Consider the following 21,291-nt stretch of genomic DNA (forward strand, 5'->3'; position numbering starts at 1 on the left):
AGCAAAATGACACAGTATAAGGAATATTCAGTAGTTAATCTCCGGCAGGTACATGCGGGCGGTCTCTGCTGCGCAAGGTCACGCAGGGTTGAACAAAATTACTATAAAGTTAATCAATCAACTTCGTACAAAGTAAGTTGTTGTTATCTAATAGGTACTATTAGGTAACTGTAAGTATTAGTATAACAATACCACACCAGTCAATATTGAATACACAAAAAAATATTATTCATATATTAGTCTCATAAGCGCAATACTAGATTGTGTAACGATCCCGAGCAAAATGAGATATTCACGGGGACGGCTTTTCACATCACGTATGTGGTAATTTATATGTTATACTTAGATATTATTTAAAACAAAAACGCACTTTCTACTACGTACCATTCAAGTAGGTACGTGTTTTTTCTTAAATACTGACGAAATAGTATTTAAATGTCTGAATAGATGGTTCCACAATATTTAAGTAGGTACCAAACTTTCGAGATAAGATAGATCGCATCATCTACCTAAATAAAAAACAAGTATTTGGTTGCAAAGTAATTAATGTCGTTACAGGTAAATCCTTATTGATTTTAATGCATCACTATATCTCACTTTTACCTAACGCTGCAAAAATATAAGTATAAAAACCACTTACTTTTCTGGAAGTCTAGGAATTGTGAAGAATGTTATATCCGGATTTTTAGAACTGTTCCCCATACATCCATAAACACTACAGTAACGAAATGACCTCGGCACTGACGTCATTTTCACACACACATCAAAACAGCGCGCAAACGCGGCCCCGACTGTCCAGCCCAATAATTACCAGTTTCGCATGTTTTCGCTGCATGCGAGGGGAGGGAGGGGGACACACCGCGCGGCGTGAAGTTTGTAAGAAGAGTTATTACTGGTTTATACTGTGAAAATGGCGAGGACGTACATTGAACCCTGAGCTGTTAAACGGATCATGTTCGCTATATGACATAGAGGACTAAGTAAGGAAAGAGATTGTGATTGTGACCGCATCATCACTTACCATCAGGTGTGATCGTGGTCAAACGTCTACCTATTCATACTAAAAAAAAAGTAACTCCATATATCAGTAAATGCAAGTTATTTGTAGTACCATCTAGCATCAACCACGCGTCAATAACGCGACAAATAGCGTAAATTATCAGTACCACTACTCTAGGAACTAGGAACTAGGACACTAGGAGTCAACAGTGTCGCGTCCGACAAAAAAAAATTCGAAAATCCGTTCAGGATTCAAAAAACAGTTTACAACTTACAACTTATATTACAAGCACAAGGAATTGAAAACAGAGTACTGATTATTAGCTAAACATTGTTGAGCATTAGACTTTTTGTTCGCGGCGACATCTATTGACAAGTAGCAAAACTGATAAGTAACGCTAGTTGACGCGTGGTTAACGCTAGATGTCACTACAAATAACTTGCATTTATTGATGTATGTAATAGTTACAACTCTCTCCTTACTTATTCCTCTATATGGCGTCATCCATATATTACCTCACAGTGTAAGGGGGGGGGGGGGTCATACTAAATGTGACAATCCCTGTTAAAGGGATACAAAAAAGCGTGACATAGGGGGGGAGGGGTCCAAAAACCTGAAATTTGGTGTGACGTAATATGTGGATGATCCCTATGGTATTCAATGAAAGTCTTCAATACCTACGCTTTACTTCCAAGATTCCTTTTATATTTTACTAGCTTTTGCCCGCGGCTTCGCTCGCGTTAGAAAGAGACAAAAAGTAGGCCATGTCATTTTCCAGCCCATCAACTATCTCCACCTAAAAAATCACGTCAATTCGTCGCTCCGTTTTGCCGTGAAAGACGGACAAACAAAGAGACACACCCACTTTCCAAGTGATAATATTAGTATGGATTGATCCATGGTACAGTCAGCATCAATATTTTAACTATTCTTTCTATGGACAGACACACATTTTTGTTTAGTGGTTACAGAATGGTAATAAGTTATCTAGAGTAACTTACTTTTGAAGCTGATCTACAAAAAAAGAAGAGTTATTTTTTCGTTTCATTTGGTGCGTTAATTTCCGGGTTGTATATATTGGTTTCATTTTATTAACCGACTGCCAATTCTCAAGGAGGAGGTTAGCAATTCGTCTGTATTTTTATTATACTCATACCTTCTCAAACCCTGAATACCTAATTCTTTAATTTTTTAAATTTTGTCGTCATTAATATGCCCAATACAGCCGCGATCTACGGTCATGGCAAAATTATAAGGATCCCTTGCTAGTTAAAAATATATGAAAAGGAAGCTTAATATCATAAATATCATAATTCTTAATTAAGTTAATCAACATCTTATATCACAACCCGCATTTAAACCTGAATTTTCACAAAAAATATTGTACGAAAATGCACTGCACGTTCCGCTATACCAAGAGTTTTAATAAGGGACAGAGAAGGGCACACCTGAGCTTTTGCCGGGTACTCTAACCGCAAAGAAAGCCTGCTTGGACCTGTTAGAATAAATAAAGGATGTTTTAGACGTCAATAAGAAATTATTATTAAGTATTACTTATTTAGTACTAGCTTTTACCCATGGCTTCGCTTGTGTTAAATTCTAAAATTGCAGAATGCTCCGTACAAACTTTTACCCCCTCTTTTTTGGGAACTGGAGGGTAAGAAAGAGGCAAAAAGTAGCGTATGTCACTAGCCATCCCTTCAACTATCTCCATTTAAAAAAATCACGTCACGTCGCTCCGTTTTGCCGTGAAAGACGGACAAACAAACAGACACACACACTTTCCCATTTGTAATATTAGTATGGATGGCAGCCTCGTGGGCCTTTGCCAATGTCAAGTGTATTACATAGATATAAAAAACACAGATGTGTGCATGTAAGTGATTAGACCTTCGCGTTGCACTGGAGGATAGCTGGAGCAGCAGTACAGTGCATGCACCAAAGCATGATGGCGGCCGGGACCACGAACTGCCGAGTGATGTCCGTAGAATTGGATATTCGCATCTCTTATACATTAAACAGTAGAATGCAAAAATAAAAAAATACATATTTGGAGAACGATCCACCATGTTCCATGGATCAATCGTACGAAATCTCGCATGCGAATTTCATTATGACATTGCGTCATTTGATCGGCCGACTAAATAAAAGTAACCTAAATAGTCCGCAATGTATCTGTATCTACTTAAAATCGAATGCCGGTTCGCGCGGCGTTTAAATCAGCCTTAAGGGATTTGTGTTGCCACGGGATTTGAGAAATCCTCACAATGAAATACCTGTTCGGAACCTTAACTAAGGAAAGAGGGCTACTTCCGCCTACTTTTTCTGTCTGCTTAAGCTTTACATGTGACAAGTGACAGTTTAAAAAATATTGGTGGCTCTGTGAGCTGTAGACCTCGTCGGTATATGCTTAGAAAACGTAAAAAGTGAAAAGTTATTCTTCGATTAAATTACGACTTATTACCTCACGATATAGCTTTTAGTACCTACCATAGACACACATTGGCGCTTAAGATCTTTATGTTAGTTTCCACATTGTGAAGACGATGCAAAAAATGGGTCGACCAAAAAAATCTTAACAATTTGGCCCTGACCATGGCTTTAATAAATTTTACTAGCTGATGCTAGGTAAATGTTCAAAATTAGGTTTAATAAATTACAATACCTAGTTGTCAGCAAATTATATTTTTCATGGGATAAGTTTTATAAAAGATCTGAATAATAAATCATCATCAAGTCATAAAAATCTAGAATTTAGGTGGTCTTCGATAATAAAATATGAGGAGGCCTGTAGTGTCGGCATGAGTGATGCCCTGTCTAATACAGGCAGTAATGCGGCGCTGCTCGCAGCGGGCCGTCGGAATACTAAGGGCGTGTAATTTGTCTGGTCGCGCCCAATATTGGACTCGGAGTCATCATCACGCTCCTTTGTTATTCCAGAGGGGTAACACTCTCCCCGTTAATGAAACTTTCGCGACGTTCAATTAATTTAATTGCAAATAAAGGGTGACGTTTCTTTCGGGCGCGTATTTTGCATTTCGATGACACCACGCCAGCACAAAGTTGTTCTAGGAAATAGAGATGAGATGAACTTGCTTGGATTGGGTAATAGAGAAGTAGGTAAATTGTGATGTAGCTATGCTACTTTCATAATTTGCCGTCGGGGGATCGAGCGGCGGTGGTGGTGGAGGCAGTATCCGCAGAGCTCCCCGCAGCACGCGCACGCGCCGGTCTCAGCACTGGCCGCTCTTCGGGGTTCGTTACGTCGGCTTTATCTCCTCGTACCGTGTGTTATCAGCAGACGTTTTCCCTATACCACCTGCCACCAGTGGGATCACCAGTGCTTTTACTTTGAATATACTGAGATATTCGCAACGTTACGTCTTCAAAGGTTTGTATACCTACTTTGAAAACTTTCAGTACTATCAAATGGCATCTACATGTGTTGTAATACTGGTAATAACATTATTTATATTTGCTCTATTCTGTTACGATGCTTAACTAATGTTAACAACTATATTACGTATACTGTTTCAATTATTTTTGTAGTCTCAGTTAAAAATAGGTAAGTGAGATATAGGAACATCTGAGAGATCTACATATACTAGTATGCATTGCATGGTTTATTAATTATCATTTTCTATAGGATAAATTTGCATGTCATACATACATACATAATATTACCAAATAAGTATATTGTACCTATGTTATTTTAGTCTCTTTGGTTGGTTATAACTGTTAGATAAACTTTTCTGATTTTTTTTGCAAGCTCAAGTAAATATTGAAAGGTCGATCTGGTACAGCTTACGAGTACATACACATTCTAAGACGATTCTTTATTTATTATTAAATCTTACTAATGCGACCGATGTTAAAAAACTAGATCTACTCCTAATAAATGGAAATAGGTACGTGACATGATGTATAATTGTACATATAGGTATGTATGTATACTATGTATAAATAAGTCAATTTCTTACTTAGGTATTTAAGTTTACCGTAAGATAAATAGGTACCTTATGTCAAAACTTGTATTTGAAATAAGTAGGTCAGTTTCAAGCTCGCTCTTTACAAAAGCCCACGACACGACATCACACTTGGCAACTACTCGCACGGTAAATTCTGTTATGTAACTAACGATATTTCAATTAAATTAACCTAAGCACAGGTTACCTGACCCACGTAAGTCATTAGTGTAAATAACACCGCTCAAGAACACCACATTGCATTAGAGTTAAGTAAGGTGCTTTCGTTTAACCTGTCACAGCGGATCCTACATAGGTACTTAGTTCTCGCAATCATAGCTGAAGTAATAATCGCATCGGAATTCAGGCAACGATATTGCATGCGTCGATTAGTTGCGTAAAATAGTATAAAAGACCGGTTCTGCAGTAACCGCTCCATTTTGATCGGCTGACGGAGCAACGGAGGAAAGTGGGAAAACGTTGAAAACACTTTCCGCTGGTCGCGCATTTAGCCGCGATACTTTCAGAGCCCCTACCGTTCGTTTTTGATGTTTTACGCACGTTACTCGATAGCGTAAACAACATGGAAAATGACGTTCATTGTATGGAGAGAGCGAAGAGCCCACGAACGGTTACCTACTTTCTAAAATTAAAAATTACATACATTTTTGTGACCTTTATGTTATCTAGAAACGTATTTTTCCCCTCACTAGCTCGGAAACACGTGTTTTGTCCTTTAATACCAGCGGGTAAAAACGCATTTTATCCACTAGTGGGTAAAGTAATTTGACCTTGAATAAAGTCAAATTAACTGCTTTAAAATTGATAAAAGTAGGTGAATCTAAGTAATAAAGATGATTTACCACCTGTGGAACTACTGGAAGCAGTGATAAACGCATTTTTTGCGTTGTAGTTTCCTCGCTACAGTGAGGGGAAAAGTTTTGTGTTACACTCGGGTGCTTTCTTGCTCGTTTTTCAATTCCACATTATAACAAATAACTATAAAAACGTGAAAACTCATGGTAAAGGCTGAGCTTTGTTCAAAACTGTGCTTTCATTAATACGACGCTTTACCTAGTGTTGCTGAGTACCGAGTACCTACATTTTTTCCCCAACTCGGTTAAGTGCGGGGCAGATCGATAAGCACTGGATGTTTTGTAGGTCAGTCTCACAGTGATCCCCAAAAATGTATAAATTTGTAAGTTTTGCCGTGGAGATGCTTATTCATGTTTAAATGAGACAAGATGCCTCTTTTTTCTAATGAATATAATTGACATAAGCGATTTAGATATCTTAGACGGAAGAGTTTACTAATAAGATGAAATAGTAGATTTCGCTGATAAGTTGTACGTTGTACCTAAAATATAAATCAATGAAAACTGGAAGCTCGTATAAACCTATTATTTTCAATGTAGTACAGTTGGTTAACTCAAATTACTAAAAAGTAAATACTTAATGTGTATTCGATAATTTTAGAAACCGTCAACAAAGCCATCTTGAATGTAGACTTTGTTTATTTATCGACGAACTACACAATCGAAACAAAATTTAGATGGGTCCGGATTGTAAACCCTAAGTACCTAAGCTACACACTGCTTGACACGTTTCGATGTAAGCATATTTACATTATGGTACAAAGATCTAAGAAGAGGGCCAAGCAATCTAAAATTAGTTTACCTTTGTTATTTTAAGCCTATGTTGTGTCCCACGTTTCAATACTGGCACATCTCGAACACTCAAATACCTAATATGAAAGAGGCGCGTTCCTAACACACATTCGAAGCTCGTGTATATTGAACGCGTACCATGCTTTTACGAGTGAGATATGACAGGTCGACTGTTCGCGTTTTTGACAGGCGGTAAATGTGAGGTTACCGGGAGAGGGTGGGCGGCACTTTCGACGTGGGCGGGGAGCGACTGTACTACCGGGCCTTCCCTGTTTTCCGTCACTCGTCACGTCTTTGTGCATGTATCGCCAGCCGCCAAAAAAAAGAGTACAGCAGGCGTAGCACATTAGTTCGATAAACTTCATCGCATAGGTGCGCCCCTATCGCACTTACAAATAGTGCGAAAAGGACGGCCTGACGTTTTATCGTTTATCGCGCGACTATGCTTGCCTGCGTCTTGGTCTTATTGTGAGTTTACTCATTGAAAACTTCTAGGTCATACTTATTCATCTCTCAGTAGTTATTACCAGTTGGTATCTCAACAGAGTAATTTAGTAAATTTCGAATCGTGCGAAATCGATTGTTGTTTTGATTTCAAGTGAGCGTTACGGCAATGTCCGCTAATGCATTTACGGACCGGCAAACAGTTTCATCATAAGTCACGGGTTAAAGTAGATGTTGACATTTAGACGGCCGATAGAGAATCGACACGCGGCCATCTTCGCGGACCTGCATTGTCAACTTTCACCGTTTTATAATTTTACTTCTCGAGGATGCTGAGTTGCGTCATTCCATTTTTAGGGTTCCGCGGTTAATGATAAGCTTTTACAAGACACTTGATTACTACTTTTACTCACTAGTGCCGTAATAAGCACTTTCCGTGCCTAAGTTAAAAGTTACAAGGTCATATATTCACTGTAAAACATTGTACAATACTCGTGCGAATAGATAATTCGCAATTCGTATCGAGTTAGTAGTCGAATTTTTGTTTATTTCCGACTAATACGCTTTAGATTTTAGATTTTTTCCTCGTAAATAACAATACCTGCACAAGGCATAGTTTAATTGTATCCGTCTGTGTTTCAGTACATCCGTGCACATAAAACGTGATAAAACATAAATACTTAGTATGTGTTTAAATATAATTATTGACATTTGATTTATCTACCTCTATTAAGTAGTTATTATTTATTGCGCACACAAAGTGGCACAAAAAACCTTATAATAGCTATCATTGTATAGGTACATATAGCATCAAAACCCTTCACCAATTAGGTTGCAACTTATATTTTTCAACCCTTACTCGTACCTGTACCTGTATACTTAGTTTCTACTTATGACTAGCGGCACAGTTAGTTTTAATTAACAAGTGTCTGTAGACTCTGTAGTAGGTAATGAACGTGCTCGGGCATTGAGCTAGTCCCGTCCCTAGATCACAAGTTAACGCCTCTGCCTCCGCCGCCGCCAAGGACTCGAGGGCACGCGACTCGCGAGGCGTCCGCGCCTTGTTTTACGACCTCAATCCCCACGTTCCACGCGACGCATCATACAATATCCAACAAATGACTACATCTATCACTTTGCCACATTACCATTTCACGACTGACACTTGTGTTTCGCTTTCTGTGTACCAGCTTATCTGTCATTCTTACGGCGCTTTGATAAATTTATACATTCCCGGGGAAATCCGTATCGCAGTTTCGTCACAACAAGGGAGTCGATGCAGAACTTTTTAAGGCTTATGAAATATTTAACAATATACATTTGTCTCCTTTGACACCTGTTGACGGTCTTTACAAAGTTTATTATTGTCGACAGACATCTGTGAGAGAATATTTATATTTCATACAAAATTCATATTAGGGCAAATTGAGCCTGTGTTAAAGCCCTAGCTCGCGTGACACACTTATTTCCCTACGGCCTGGGATTGCTGTCCTCCATTTTCGCAATAATGATGGATGTTCCAGTCCAAACGCACCGATTTCACGTTTATTTATTCAAGCGGTAATAATAAAGCGCTTTGTTTGTCCCCGTGCTTATTCCGTTCGTTTTATTTGTTAACAGTAGATTAGCGCGAATGACGGGTCCGACATGGCCATAGAGGAATTTAAGTAATGGAAGAGTTGTAACTCCATACATCGGTAAATGCGGGTTATTTGTAGTGACATCTAGCGATAATCACGCGTCAATCACGCATCAAAAAGCGTAAACTATCAGTACCACTACTTGATACTAGGTGTCAACAGTGTCTCGTTTGCCAAAAATTTAATATTAAAACAGTTTACAACTTATATTACAAGCAGAAGGAATTGAAAACAGAATACTGATTAATACTATTAATATTAGCTAAAAATTGGTGAGCATTAGACTCTTCGTCATGACATCTATTGACAAGTAGCAGTACTGATAATATTTACGCTATTTGACGCGTGATTGACGCGTGATCGTCGCTAGATGTCACTACAAATAACCCACATTTACTGATGTATGGAGTTACTCTTCCCTAACTTATTCCTCTATGGGCATGGGGTAGATTTTGCTGGTAATGTTTTTTCTCGCCACTTACTGGCAGCTCATTATCGTTACGGCTCTGCTCGGACGCTGTGTGCTGTGCGATGGAGATAACTAAAGCGCTTGCCAGATTTATGGTCGCGACTTAATTTAGTTGGTTCGTAGTAAAATATCCCAAGAATTTAATCATCCCCCGCACCGCCTTTATACTGTCTTGTGTTTATTTTATATTTAGATTGAATACTTAAACTTTTAACTGCGCTTTAGCGCATTTATTTAAATTGAATCGTAATTAAAACAATAATAGTCTTTCTCTTGAAATGCTACGTTCAAAAGATATTGAGTTTTCTTACTTCTATTAACGTATGAAGAAGTAGTTAATAAAGCTCCGCTTTCATTTAAAGGATTTTATCTAAATGAAGGTTGGAACTGGTTGTACTTTGAACGCTTTTTATCTCATTGTTTTTACCTAATGATGAATGAAAATGTGAACTAGCGATGACTACTTAGTTATTAATAGTTATTACTATTGTAAAATGATACTTCAGAAACGCGAATGTGACTCTAATTTGCTTACTTAATAATAATATTAACGCTTTTATTTTGTTACTAGCTTTTACCCGCGGCTTCGCCCGCGTAATAAAAGTATTCTTATTGAACCGTTTACAAAAAATAAGATTTTCATTTGGATCCGTAGATTTCTTTGTAGGTACATCTGTCCGCGATTATTTCGATTAAGGTAAAGCGGGGCAATTCTCGACTGGGGGGGGGGGGGGGCATTGTAACTGATCTATTTGCTGTACGGTCAGCCAAGAAAGTGGTTTCCCACTTTTCGACTCTATTGATCGAAAAGTGGTAAACCACTTTTTTGGCTGACTGTACCTTACACATATTACTATTGTTTTAAAAGAAATTCTTGCAATGATTGTAGAATTGTTACACAGCGACCACAGCGTAGGTAGTAGGTACGAATATGTATGTATTTTACCTATATAAATATTTATACTGGGGAAACTTCATACAACCCACATAGCCAGTATCTCGACGCTATGGTCGGTAGGGTAAAAAGTACTTTCTTGCATTATCGCTTACAATTTTTTCCATTTTGCTTATACTTATTGCAAACGTAAACATATAAAAGGCAAGCAAACAACGATCTTCTTACAGCACATTGAATGTAATAGTTATTACGGATGCAGGATACTCGCCGATGCCTACTTACTAATCCCTTCCCACTGAGCCACCTGCATTTTACACTGCCTAGATATCGATTGCCGACCGATTATTCCGACCCCAATCCCTATTCTTATCCCCGTCCCTATCTCTATCCTTGTCCCCGTCCCCGTCCCCGTCCCCGTCCCGTCCCGTCCCTGTCCCCGTCCCTCCCCTATCCCTATCCCCGTCCCCGTCCCCTATTCCTATCCCTATTTCTATTTCTATCCCTATCCCTATCCCTATCCCTATCCCTATCCCTATCCCTATCCCTATCCCTATCCCTATCCCTATCCCTATCCCTATCCCTATCCCTATCCCTATCCCTATCCCTATCCCTATCCCTATCCCTATCCCTATCCCTATCCCTATCCCTATCCCTATCCCTATCCCTATCCCTATCCCTATCCCTATCCCTATCCCTATCCCTATCCCTATCCCTATCCCTATCCCTATCCCTATCCCTATCCCTATCCCTATCCCTATCCCTATCCCTATCCCTATCCCTATCCCTATCCCTATCCCTATCCCGTCCCCGTCCCCTAACCCTATCCCGTCCCCGTCCCCCCCGTCCCGTCCCCGTCCCCGTCCCCGTCCCCGTCCCCGTCCCCGTCCCCGTCCCCGTCCCCGTCCCCGTCCCCGTCCCCGTCTCCGTCCCTGTCCCTGTCCTTGCCCCTGTCAAATTATCATGCTAGGAGGTGAACTTTGAAAAATCCTTTCTTAGTGCTCCTCTAAAGAACTTCCGTGTCAATTTAAAATCTCTTGAACCAGAAGTAAAGATGAAAACTAAAGCTATACTTATGGCTATTTTGGATATTTTAACCCCATTTCACAACAACAGGGGAGAAAATCTCTTTTCCACGTCATTAGATTTTAAAATCGTTGTATTTATCGTGATCAGCGACCTGATAAACCATAAAAATGATACCCATATTGTGTTTTTGACTTTACCCCCTTTGCACCCATTTAGGGGTCAAATTTTCAAAAAACCTGAAACATGTACTTAGTCATATGTCTTTAGGAATCCTCCTGTGAAGTTTCAAATAAAATAGTCAAACTAATCTTGTTTCCCCATACAAACTTTGAACCCCAATTTCACCCTTTTAAGAGGAGAATTTTGAAAAATCCTTTCTTAGTGCTCCTCTACACCAAATAAGGAACCTATGTGCCAAATTTGAAATCTCTAGGACCAGCGGTTTCGGCTGTGTGTTGATATATTATGTCAGTTAGTCAGTCAGTCAGTTTCTTCTTTTATATATTTTTTGATATTTAAACCCCATTGCACTACAACAGGGGAGAAGGTATTTCACTTCCGCCTCGTTAGATTTTAAAAACGTTGTATTTATCGTGATCAGCGACCCAATAAACCGTAAAAACGATACCCATATTAGTTTTTTGACTTTATCACCCCCTTTTCACCCTTTTAGGGGTTAAATTTTCAAAAAACCTGAAACACGTCTTTAGTCATATGTTTTTAGGATCCCTCCTGTGAAGTTTCGAATAAAACAGTGAAACTAACATTGTTTCCCCATACAAACTTTGAACCCCCATTTGACCCCCTTAGGAGGCGAATTTTGAATAATCCTTTATTAGTGCTCCTCTACACTATATATATAAGGAACCTACGTGCCAAATTTGACATCTCTAGGACCAGCGGTTTCGGCTGTGCGTTGATATGTCAGTCAGTCAGTCAATATCTTCTTTTATATATTTTTTTGATATTTAAACCCCATTGCACCACAAGAAGAGGAGAAGGTATTTCACTTCCGCCTCGTTAGATTTTAAAAACGTTGTATTTATCGTGATCAGCGACCCGATAAACCATAAAAACGATACCCATATTGATTTTTTCACTTTATCACCCCCTTTTCACCATTTTAGGGGTTAAATTTTCAAAAAACCTGAAACACGTATTCAGTCATATGTCATAAGGAATCTTCCTGTGAAGTTTCGAATAAAATAGGCAAACTAATCTTGTTTCCCCATACAAACTTTGAACCCCCATTTGACCCCCTTAGGAGGTGAATTTTGGAAAATCCTTTCTTAGTGCTCCTCTACACTATATAAGGAATCTACGTGCCAAATTTGAAATCTCTAGGACCAGCGGTTTGGGCTGTGCGTTGATTTAAGTCAGTCAGTCAGTCACTCAGGACTTTGCCGTTTATATATATAGATATTCTTTGATATCTCCTTTAACTAAATCTTTACTATATTTTAAATTTAGTTGAAAGAATTAAATAAATATAAATAAATAATAATTACTTTTTTTATGAGATAGGAGGCAAACAAGCAGACAGGTCACCTGATGGTAAGCGATCACCGCCGTCTATGGTCACCCGAAACACCAGAAAGGTTGGGGGTTATGGCAGTACGCTCTTTTTTTTAAAGTTTGTACGTCATGGCCTCCGAATGGCTCACTAATTCAAGTCAGGCGACACGCTTTTGAATTTTTGACCTTTTCGCTCCCATTCATGAAATGAATCTGCCTGATCATTGGCTCACTGCGGATAATATGAAAGCTCTAAAGAGACAGATACTAGCCAATTAGAAATGCTAATACCTTTGGTCGGCGTCCAATGTATTTATTTACACACTGCAATTTTTGGACGTTGCGATAAAAGTATTGTAATTACTGTTTGGGTGTACCTGACTTTTAACTATTGTTAGCGACGCGTCGAAATATATGTAAAATAGCATAAGAATTCGATTAAGACTGTATTCGCAATAAAGATTATTTCGTAGGTAGGAAACGGGTAGAACTGCGTTAGTTAAGTTAATTTTGTCAATTCCGATTATTAAGTATGATAATAAGACTCATATGTGATGTATTCGATAGCAGGCAATTCCCATATTCCTTCCTTCCCAAGTCGCGGAAACCGAGTCCAAAGTTCAATCTAAACTCAGACTGTCCATTGGACTACGATTAATAGCCAATAAGCACTAACGTGAGAGGCTTAGAGCGAGAAAACCGAACTCTCCTCTGATTGGCTAAAAATATTTCCTTAAAGTTCCGAAATCATTTTCCTTTCACCCGAAAATTGCCTTAGGATTACTCGAATCCAAGCCAATAACTCGATAACTATAAGACATATGAAGATGTAAATAGTTTTAAAACGTAGCTGGGAACTTACGTAACACGATAACCTACATTTCCATAGTAATATGCCGTTATCGATAACAATGGAGCTCAAGGCAAGCTGAGAAACCAGTCTATTGTATGGCCCGGACGGCTAATCACCTCTTCTATTGTGTAAAAACGTAAACAAACGCAGGTGCATTCCACTCGAGGTGAATGACCCTAGTGTCAGGTGCATTGTTACGTAATTTCGAAGCGATAGACTAATTAGTTTATAAGTAATTAGGATTTGAACGAAAAATGATAGCGTTAAATTCACGTAATCGAGCGCCGTAACGCGTTCGACCAATCACGACGCGCCATCCGTCGCCTATCGGGCGCAATTATTTACCTCTCTATCGCACGGAGCCTCGCGCTCAGCCGAGTCGTGATTGGGCGAATAAATTGAAATGTTTCTTTCCGTGAAGCGTAGGCGCATTCTGAAAAGGGGTATAAAAGGAACGATCGCTCGGTATGGGACATTCGAATTCGACCGGAACAAGAAGAACCAGCAGCCTCCAAGGAAAACCAGCAGCCAGCAGCCTACTACAAGCAGCCTACAGCCAGCAGCTAGCAGCCTACAGCCAGCAGCCAGCCACCCTCCACGACGGGTAGCGGCAGCAGCAGAAAACGACAGCATCGCGACGTATCGTCCGTACCGAGCGTTTCGTTAGGATATTAGCTTAGGAGTATTTTTATAACCGCGTTAAAATTAGAGTCGTTGATTATTGTAAATATAAACCATTTGATTTGATTCGTTTTTTTAGTTAGTTTATTCCAAAATCATAATCGGTACGGTTGATTGCTGAGGACGACATCGAAGCTCAAGGTACAGGCCCGGGACGAAAGAGTGAGTCGCACGAGCTCCAGCACATTCTCTCCACTTCGAGCCGTCGATAGGAAGCTTTGCGGACGCGGTCTGCAACAGTTTCTGGTCCTTCGAGCCGGATCTTCGTGCGGACTACGGGTCTACAGCGACGTACCTGTCATGAGCGACGACAGGATGGTAAGGACGAGGTCCAGGTCCAACCGAGCTGCGTCAGTGACGAGCGAAGAGGAGAGGCAGCAACTACTCGACGAAGGCGCGTCGGCGGCCCGCGAACGAGAGGCCGCACGCGCAAGCGCTGAGAGGGCGATGGGCGCCGACGCGGCGCGCCCTCCCTCACCTCCCTCCGGACCCGCTGGCGTAACGGAAGGGCTTAGCGTCGCCGGCGCGCAACCGATGGGCGCGGCGACAGCTAACAGCACGCTCAGGTATGGATTAACCGTAGAGACACCGAGGTCACCGTCCTACGACACGACATTGCTATGGCGAAGGGATTTAGCCAAGCGGTTACGGCGTCGTTCCAGACCCACGCCGATCCCAGCTAGACATCCCAAGGCTGCCGTCATAGACAGAACTACCGAGAAACGAAAGTCGCTGCAGGAAACTACCAAGGAGGTAAATAAACCAATTATTAAAGCTCAGTCCGTCAGATCACATGCGAGCAGTCGCACTGTGATAGAAGCGCAGCTGTCTCAGGCGGAGCTCGAGGCCAGCGAACGGCTAGCGGAGATATCCCGGAGGGAGTTGCAGCTAGAAGCGGACATGGTACGTAAACGGCTAGACGCCAGAAAACTGCAGATCCGCGCTAATGCGGATAGCGCAGACGAGCACGAATCTGCTGGTAGCGTGCGGAATTCGAATCAAGATCGATTAGACGAATGGCTAGAGAACTCGCGAGACGCGACGTCAAAACCCATTTGTAAGAGGTTAACCGACGAACCTCTACCCAAGTACGAGACTCCGAGACGACCTGCGCAGGCGGAGCGGCATATTCGAGGCCTCTCACCGGACCGCCAGGTATATCGGCGATCGATATCGCCACCGTCGGAGTCGCGTAGGCGATCGATATCGCCACCGGAGCGACGCAGGCGATCGACGACGCCGCCGGCGCGTCGCGAGCGATCGACGTCGCCACAGCTGGACGCGCGTACTCCGCACACGGCGCACACGCGCGCCACCGAAGGTACTGTAGCAGAGTCCATGCTGCACCTGTTCGAGAGGATGCAGATGGCGGCCCGTCCAGCCCCGAAGGATATATTCGAGCTGCCGCATTTCTACGGAGACGTCAGCGAGTGGAGAAGTTTCTACAATACCTACGCAGAGACATCGAAGCGGTATAAGTTTACTGACTACGAGAACGTGGCGCGGCTCAGGATGGCTTTACGCGGGGACGCAAAGACGTGTGTGTCTCACGTGTTATCGACAGCCACCAGACCCGATATGATCGTGAGAATACTGAAAAAGCAGTTTGGACGCAGCGAGGTATTGTTAGACAAGGCGATTGACGACCTGCGAAAGTTGCCGCAGTTGGGGCCTACCGCGAACGACCTCAACACTTTCGCGATAAAAATAATGAACGTGGTATCTACAGTTATGGATATCGATCGAAGGCACTATGCCGATAACCCCATGCTCATCAGAGAGGTTACGGACAGGTTGTCGCCGCATCTTCGAAGCAGATGGTGCGACTACGCGAAGAAACATCGAGACAGCAAGGACCCGGAGATTCTGCAGTTGGCGGATTTCCTCATGGAGGAGAGCGAACAGGAGATGTCCTTCTGTCACGCCCGCGCCGCCCCGAGGCGAGCGCAGGCGCCGTTATCAGTGCCGCACGCGCGCGCAGCCGGCGCTCGCGTGAAAATATCCGCAACGCACAACCCGCCGAGAGCTCCCACAGGACGTCAACACGAGGTGCAGAAAGTGACGTACGCGACACGTCAAGCCACAACATCCCGTTCGACGACGTGCCTGTTCTGCGGTGGCGGTCACCCGACGCCGGACTGCCGCAAGTTAGCCGCCCAATCCGTGGGCGCTAGATGGGAGTGGGCGAAATTAAATCGTATATGCTATCGCTGTATCGACGCGAAGCATATGAAAACACAATGCAAGGCCAAAGCGTGCGGCGTTGCAGGCTGTCCTCACGTACACCATCGACTGCTTCATGCGGACTCGCCGCAGGAAGTGCGTGAGGATACGGCTATGGTGCTAACACAAGAAATCAGGTCAGTACCTACATCGTCAGCAGTGACGTCATCGGCCGAGCCAGCGGACACGACGGAGCCGCGAGCTGCGGACGACGAGAACGACGCCCGCGTGTACGTGTCGTCAACACCGGACTACAGCGTGCTGCTAAAGGTACTACCCGTAACCGTATCAGGTCCAAAGGGAACGGCGCATATCTTCGCTTTCCTTGACGATGGATCCACCTTGTCAATGATCGACCAGGACGTCGCGGACGAGATCGGCGCGGTCGGTCAAGACGAGCCGCTATGCATAAGAGGTATTCAGCGGTTGAAACTTAGCTCAGTGACACAGACGGTCAAGGCTAAAGTAAGCCCCGCTCGTGGCGGCTTGACATACGATATATCCCTAAAAACGGTAGACGGACTAGGGATACGCTCGCAGTCATTAAATAAGAAGCGTCTATTGGAATACGAACATCTGGCGGACTTGGGCGACGAGTGCTACACGGGCATGGGCGTGCCGCAGATGTTAATAGGCGGAGACTTCAGTCATCTTATAAACCCGACGGAGGTGAGGCAGGGCGGCGAGGACGAGCCGTGCGCAGTTAAAACCTCGTTAGGATGGGTTTTCTTCGGGCGAATGCCGAGGTATGTACCAAATAACGAGCAGGTCGTGATGCACTGCCACAGTGACGACAGTGATCTCGTGGAGCAGGTCAAGAAACACTGGGCAGTCGAGGCGCTTGGCATAACGGCAAAGGACAACATTCGACCCGACGACCAGCGAGCGATCGATACATTCGAACGAACAGTAAAAAAGGTAGGACAGAGATACGAAGTCGGCCAACTATGGGCTGCCGACGACATAAAGCTGCCACCGAGTTTCAACATGGCGAAGGCGAGATTACGCAATCTAGAAGCCCGCATGTCGAGAGATCCTGACTTCGCCAACGAGTATCAAGCACAGATACACAAGCTTCTGGAAAAGGGGTATGCAGAGCGCATCATGGAACCACCGCAGTCAGATCGGATGTGGTTTCTGCCCCATTTCAGCGTCTACAATTTAAATAAAGGAAAGTATCGCGCTGTATTCGATTGCGCCGCGAAAAGTCAGGGATGTGCATTGAACGATTTCATCCTCGCGGGACCGGATTTACTACAGAGCCTGCTGGGGATACTACTTCGATTCCGTGAGTGGGAATTCGCCGTCACCGCGGACATACAGGAAATGTTCCTTCAAATACAGCTGCGAAGAGAGGATCGGCATAGTCAGCTCTTCATCTGGAGGGGATCGCGGCGTGACGTGACACCGTGGACGTACCAGCTAAACCGGGTATGTTTCGGTAACATCTCTTCTCCTTTTCTCGCACACTCGGTGCGGAATAGGAATGCGACGGACAACAAGGATCGCTATCCGGACGCGGTCTACGATATCCATAATAATCACTACATGGACGATTATGTGGCATCATATGAGACAGAACGGGAACTCATATCAACAGCGACACAGGTGAGACTAGCACACGCGGAGGCTAGCTTTCGGCTGCGCAGCTACGCTAGCAACAGCGAGTTGTTAATGCGAAACATCGATCCGGAGGAGCGAGCGACGGGACCTTCTCATCTCGGAGAAAAGCAACAGACCGTCCTCGGAATGACGTGGGACCCAGAGACGGATACGCTGGGGTACAACACGAAAATGCTACGAGTGCCAGACGACGTGAAAAGGTACGAGCGATCGCCCACTAAAAGGGAACTTTTGAGTGCCGTAATGTCAGTTTACGACCCATTAGGCCTCATAGCGCAGTATATGATAAGCGCTAAGATCATATTCCAACGTGTGTGGACAAAGGGCACGGACTGGGACGAGCGGCTGCCGGCGGAGGAAGCGGAGGACTTTTTCCGGTGGCTGAGGGCACTGAGCGACGTGTCCGCGCTGCGAATACCCCGACGATACGCCACGCCCACCGGTGCAGTTAGAAGAGAACTGCATATTTTCAGTGATGCATCGACCGAGGCCTACAGCGCGGCGGCCTATTGGCGAGTATCGAACGACGAGGAGGAAACGCAAGTGAGCTTAGCTATAGCGAAAAGCCGAGTTTGCCCGCTAAAGGTAATGACAGTTCCCAGGCTCGAATTAACCGCAGCAGTCGTCGGCGTGCGGCTGGCGGAGACAATTTTACGCGAGCAGCGTTATCCTGTGACAAAGGTGACGTATTGGACAGATTCCATGGTTGTTCTCGGATGGGTTCGCGATGACGCGCGAAACTATCGTCCGTACGTGTCACACCGACTTGCGGAGATCGCCGAGAAAACAGATAGAGACGCGTGGAGGTATGTACCAACCGCTCAGAACCCCGCAGATCGAGCGACGAGATGTCAACCAGCGCAGAGCGTGCGCATCGAGGACGAGTGGTACGAAGGACCGCGCTTTCTCTATGGACCCGAGACATCATGGCCTAGTCACACGTCGAATCGAACAGACGACCTGCCTGAGAGGAAGGCGAGGCCGTCAACCGAGACATCACTGGCGATCATCTCAGCGAAGCCAGACCCTTCGAGCGTACTGCCAGACGTGAGACGATTTAGCAGTTACGACAGACTGTTGAACGCGACAGCGAACGTCTTGCTATTCATCGAGAAAACGAGAACGAAGAATAAAGCCTTGCAGCTACAAGTCAGACATTTGAGAAAGGCAGAACACATGTGGTTGCAATACAGTCAACGACGAAGCTTTCCCGAAGAGCTTCGAGCCTTAAGCCAGAATAGGCTCATCGATCGCAAATCGCGATTATACGACCTGGCACCCGAGCTAGGCGATGACGGCGTGTTACGCATGAAGACGAGGCTGGGCAGCGCTCCAGTATTGTACACCGCGCTACAACCGATAATACTGGATGGCCGCGAGCCGTTCACCCGTCTACTCATCCTGCGAGCTCACCGACGATCAGCGCACATTCACAACGAAGCAGTAATCAACGAACTGCGACAAGAATATTGGATACTACATCTGCGGCCGACCGTGAAGTCTGTAGCTCGAAACTGCGCGCTATGCACACTACGACGAGCAACACCGAGAGCGCAGCCCTTAGGCGATCTCCCGCCCGAGCGACTACAGGCGTATCAACGTCCCTTCACTCACACCGCACAAGACTACATGGGACCGATGTTCGTCACGATCGGACGGCGCAGAGAAAAACGCTGGGTGTGTCTATACACGTGCCTAGTGACGCGCGCTATTCACCTTGAAAGCGTGCACAGTCTTTCAACCGACAGCGCGCTACTATCACTACGAAGATTCGCCGCGAGAAGAGGATGGCCCAGGACGATGTACAGCGATAACGCGACGTGCTTCAGGGCGGCGGCGACGGAACTACGTGAGGCGTACCGGCAATGGCTGCCTGTACTGCAAACTTACGCCACTCAGAACCGAATGGAGTGGAAATTCATCCCACCTGGCAATCCTTCGGCCGGGGGCGCGTGGGAGCGAATGATAAGGACAGTTAAGATAGCGATGTCCTACACTTTCAACGAACGAGCACCGAAACCCGAAGTTTTCGAAACTCTACTCGCCGAGATAGAGAATATCGTCAACCGACGACCACTTACACATGTCAACGTCGATCCAGACTCCGAAGAAAGTTTGACTCCAGCACACTTTCTACTTCTTCATAACGCTAACCTACCGATGATTGGCGTTTACGACGAGAACGAAAAGAAGCAATGGAAGATGGCCCAAGCGCTTGCCGACCACTTTTGGCGGCGCTGGACCAAAGAGTACTTTCCTCTACTGGCACCGAGGAAGTCGTCCCACGACGGAGGGCGGCAACTTCAACCAGGCGATGTGGTCATCGTCGCTGAACCCAATGGTCCACGCAGCGTGTGGCCCCGAGGCGTCGTCGAGACTACCTACCCGGGACCCGATGGACGGGTCCGCTCCGCTGACATCAGAACGAGGCACGGGACGCTACGCAGGCCCAGCTGCAGGCTGGCGGTCATCGCGTCGCAACCCATGCACCAGGAGTCTTCGACTGCGGGGACAAAATGTTAGCGACGCGTCGAAATATATGTAAAATAGCATAAGAATTCGATTAAGACTGTATTCGCAATAAAGATTATTTCGTAGGTAGGAAACGGGTAGAACTGCGTTAGTTAAGTTAATTTTGTCAATTCCGATTATTAAGTATGATAATAAGACTCATATGTGATGTATTCGATAGCAGGCAATTCCCATATTCCTTCCTTCCCAAGTCGCGGAAACCGAGTCCAAAGTTCAATCTAAACTCAGACTGTCCATTGGACTACGATTAATAGCCAATAAGCACTAACGTGAGAGGCTTAGAGCGAGAAAACCGAACTCTCCTCTGATTGGCTAAAAATATTTCCTTAAAGTTCCGAAATCATTTTCCTTTCACCCGAAAATTGCCTTAGGATTACTCGAATCCAAGCCAATAACTCGATAACTATAAGACATATGAAGATGTAAATAGTTTTAAAACGTAGCTGGGAACTTACGTAACACGATAACCTACATTTCCATAGTAATATGCCGTTATCGATAACAATGGAGCTCAAGGCAAGCTGAGAAACCAGTCTATTGTATGGCCCGGACGGCTAATCACCTCTTCTATTGTGTAAAAACGTAAACAAACGCAGGTGCATTCCACTCGAGGTGAATGACCCTAGTGTCAGGTGCATTGTTACGTAATTTCGAAGCGATAGACTAATTAGTTTATAAGTAATTAGGATTTGAACGAAAAATGATAGCGTTAAATTCACGTAATCGAGCGCCGTAACGCGTTCGACCAATCACGA

At 44.1% G+C, this 21,291-nt stretch overlaps 1 protein-coding gene across 1 annotated transcript in view; it reads left to right on the forward strand.

Annotated features, from left to right (window-relative positions):
* The first annotated feature begins 4,216 nt into the window (after positions 1-4,216).
* LOC125241002 (nose resistant to fluoxetine protein 6-like) overlaps positions 4,217-21,291 on the forward strand; it is a 97,107-nt gene continuing 80,032 nt past the window's right edge. The window contains exon 1 of the mRNA XM_048149259.1: positions 4,217-4,391. The gene's annotated coding sequence lies outside the window, so the exon portion shown is untranslated. The remainder of the gene's footprint in view (positions 4,392-21,291) is intronic.

The sequence above is a fragment of the Leguminivora glycinivorella genome, chromosome Z, assembly GCF_023078275.1.
Source record: "Leguminivora glycinivorella isolate SPB_JAAS2020 chromosome Z, LegGlyc_1.1, whole genome shotgun sequence".
Taxonomy (NCBI): domain Eukaryota; kingdom Metazoa; phylum Arthropoda; class Insecta; order Lepidoptera; family Tortricidae; genus Leguminivora; species Leguminivora glycinivorella.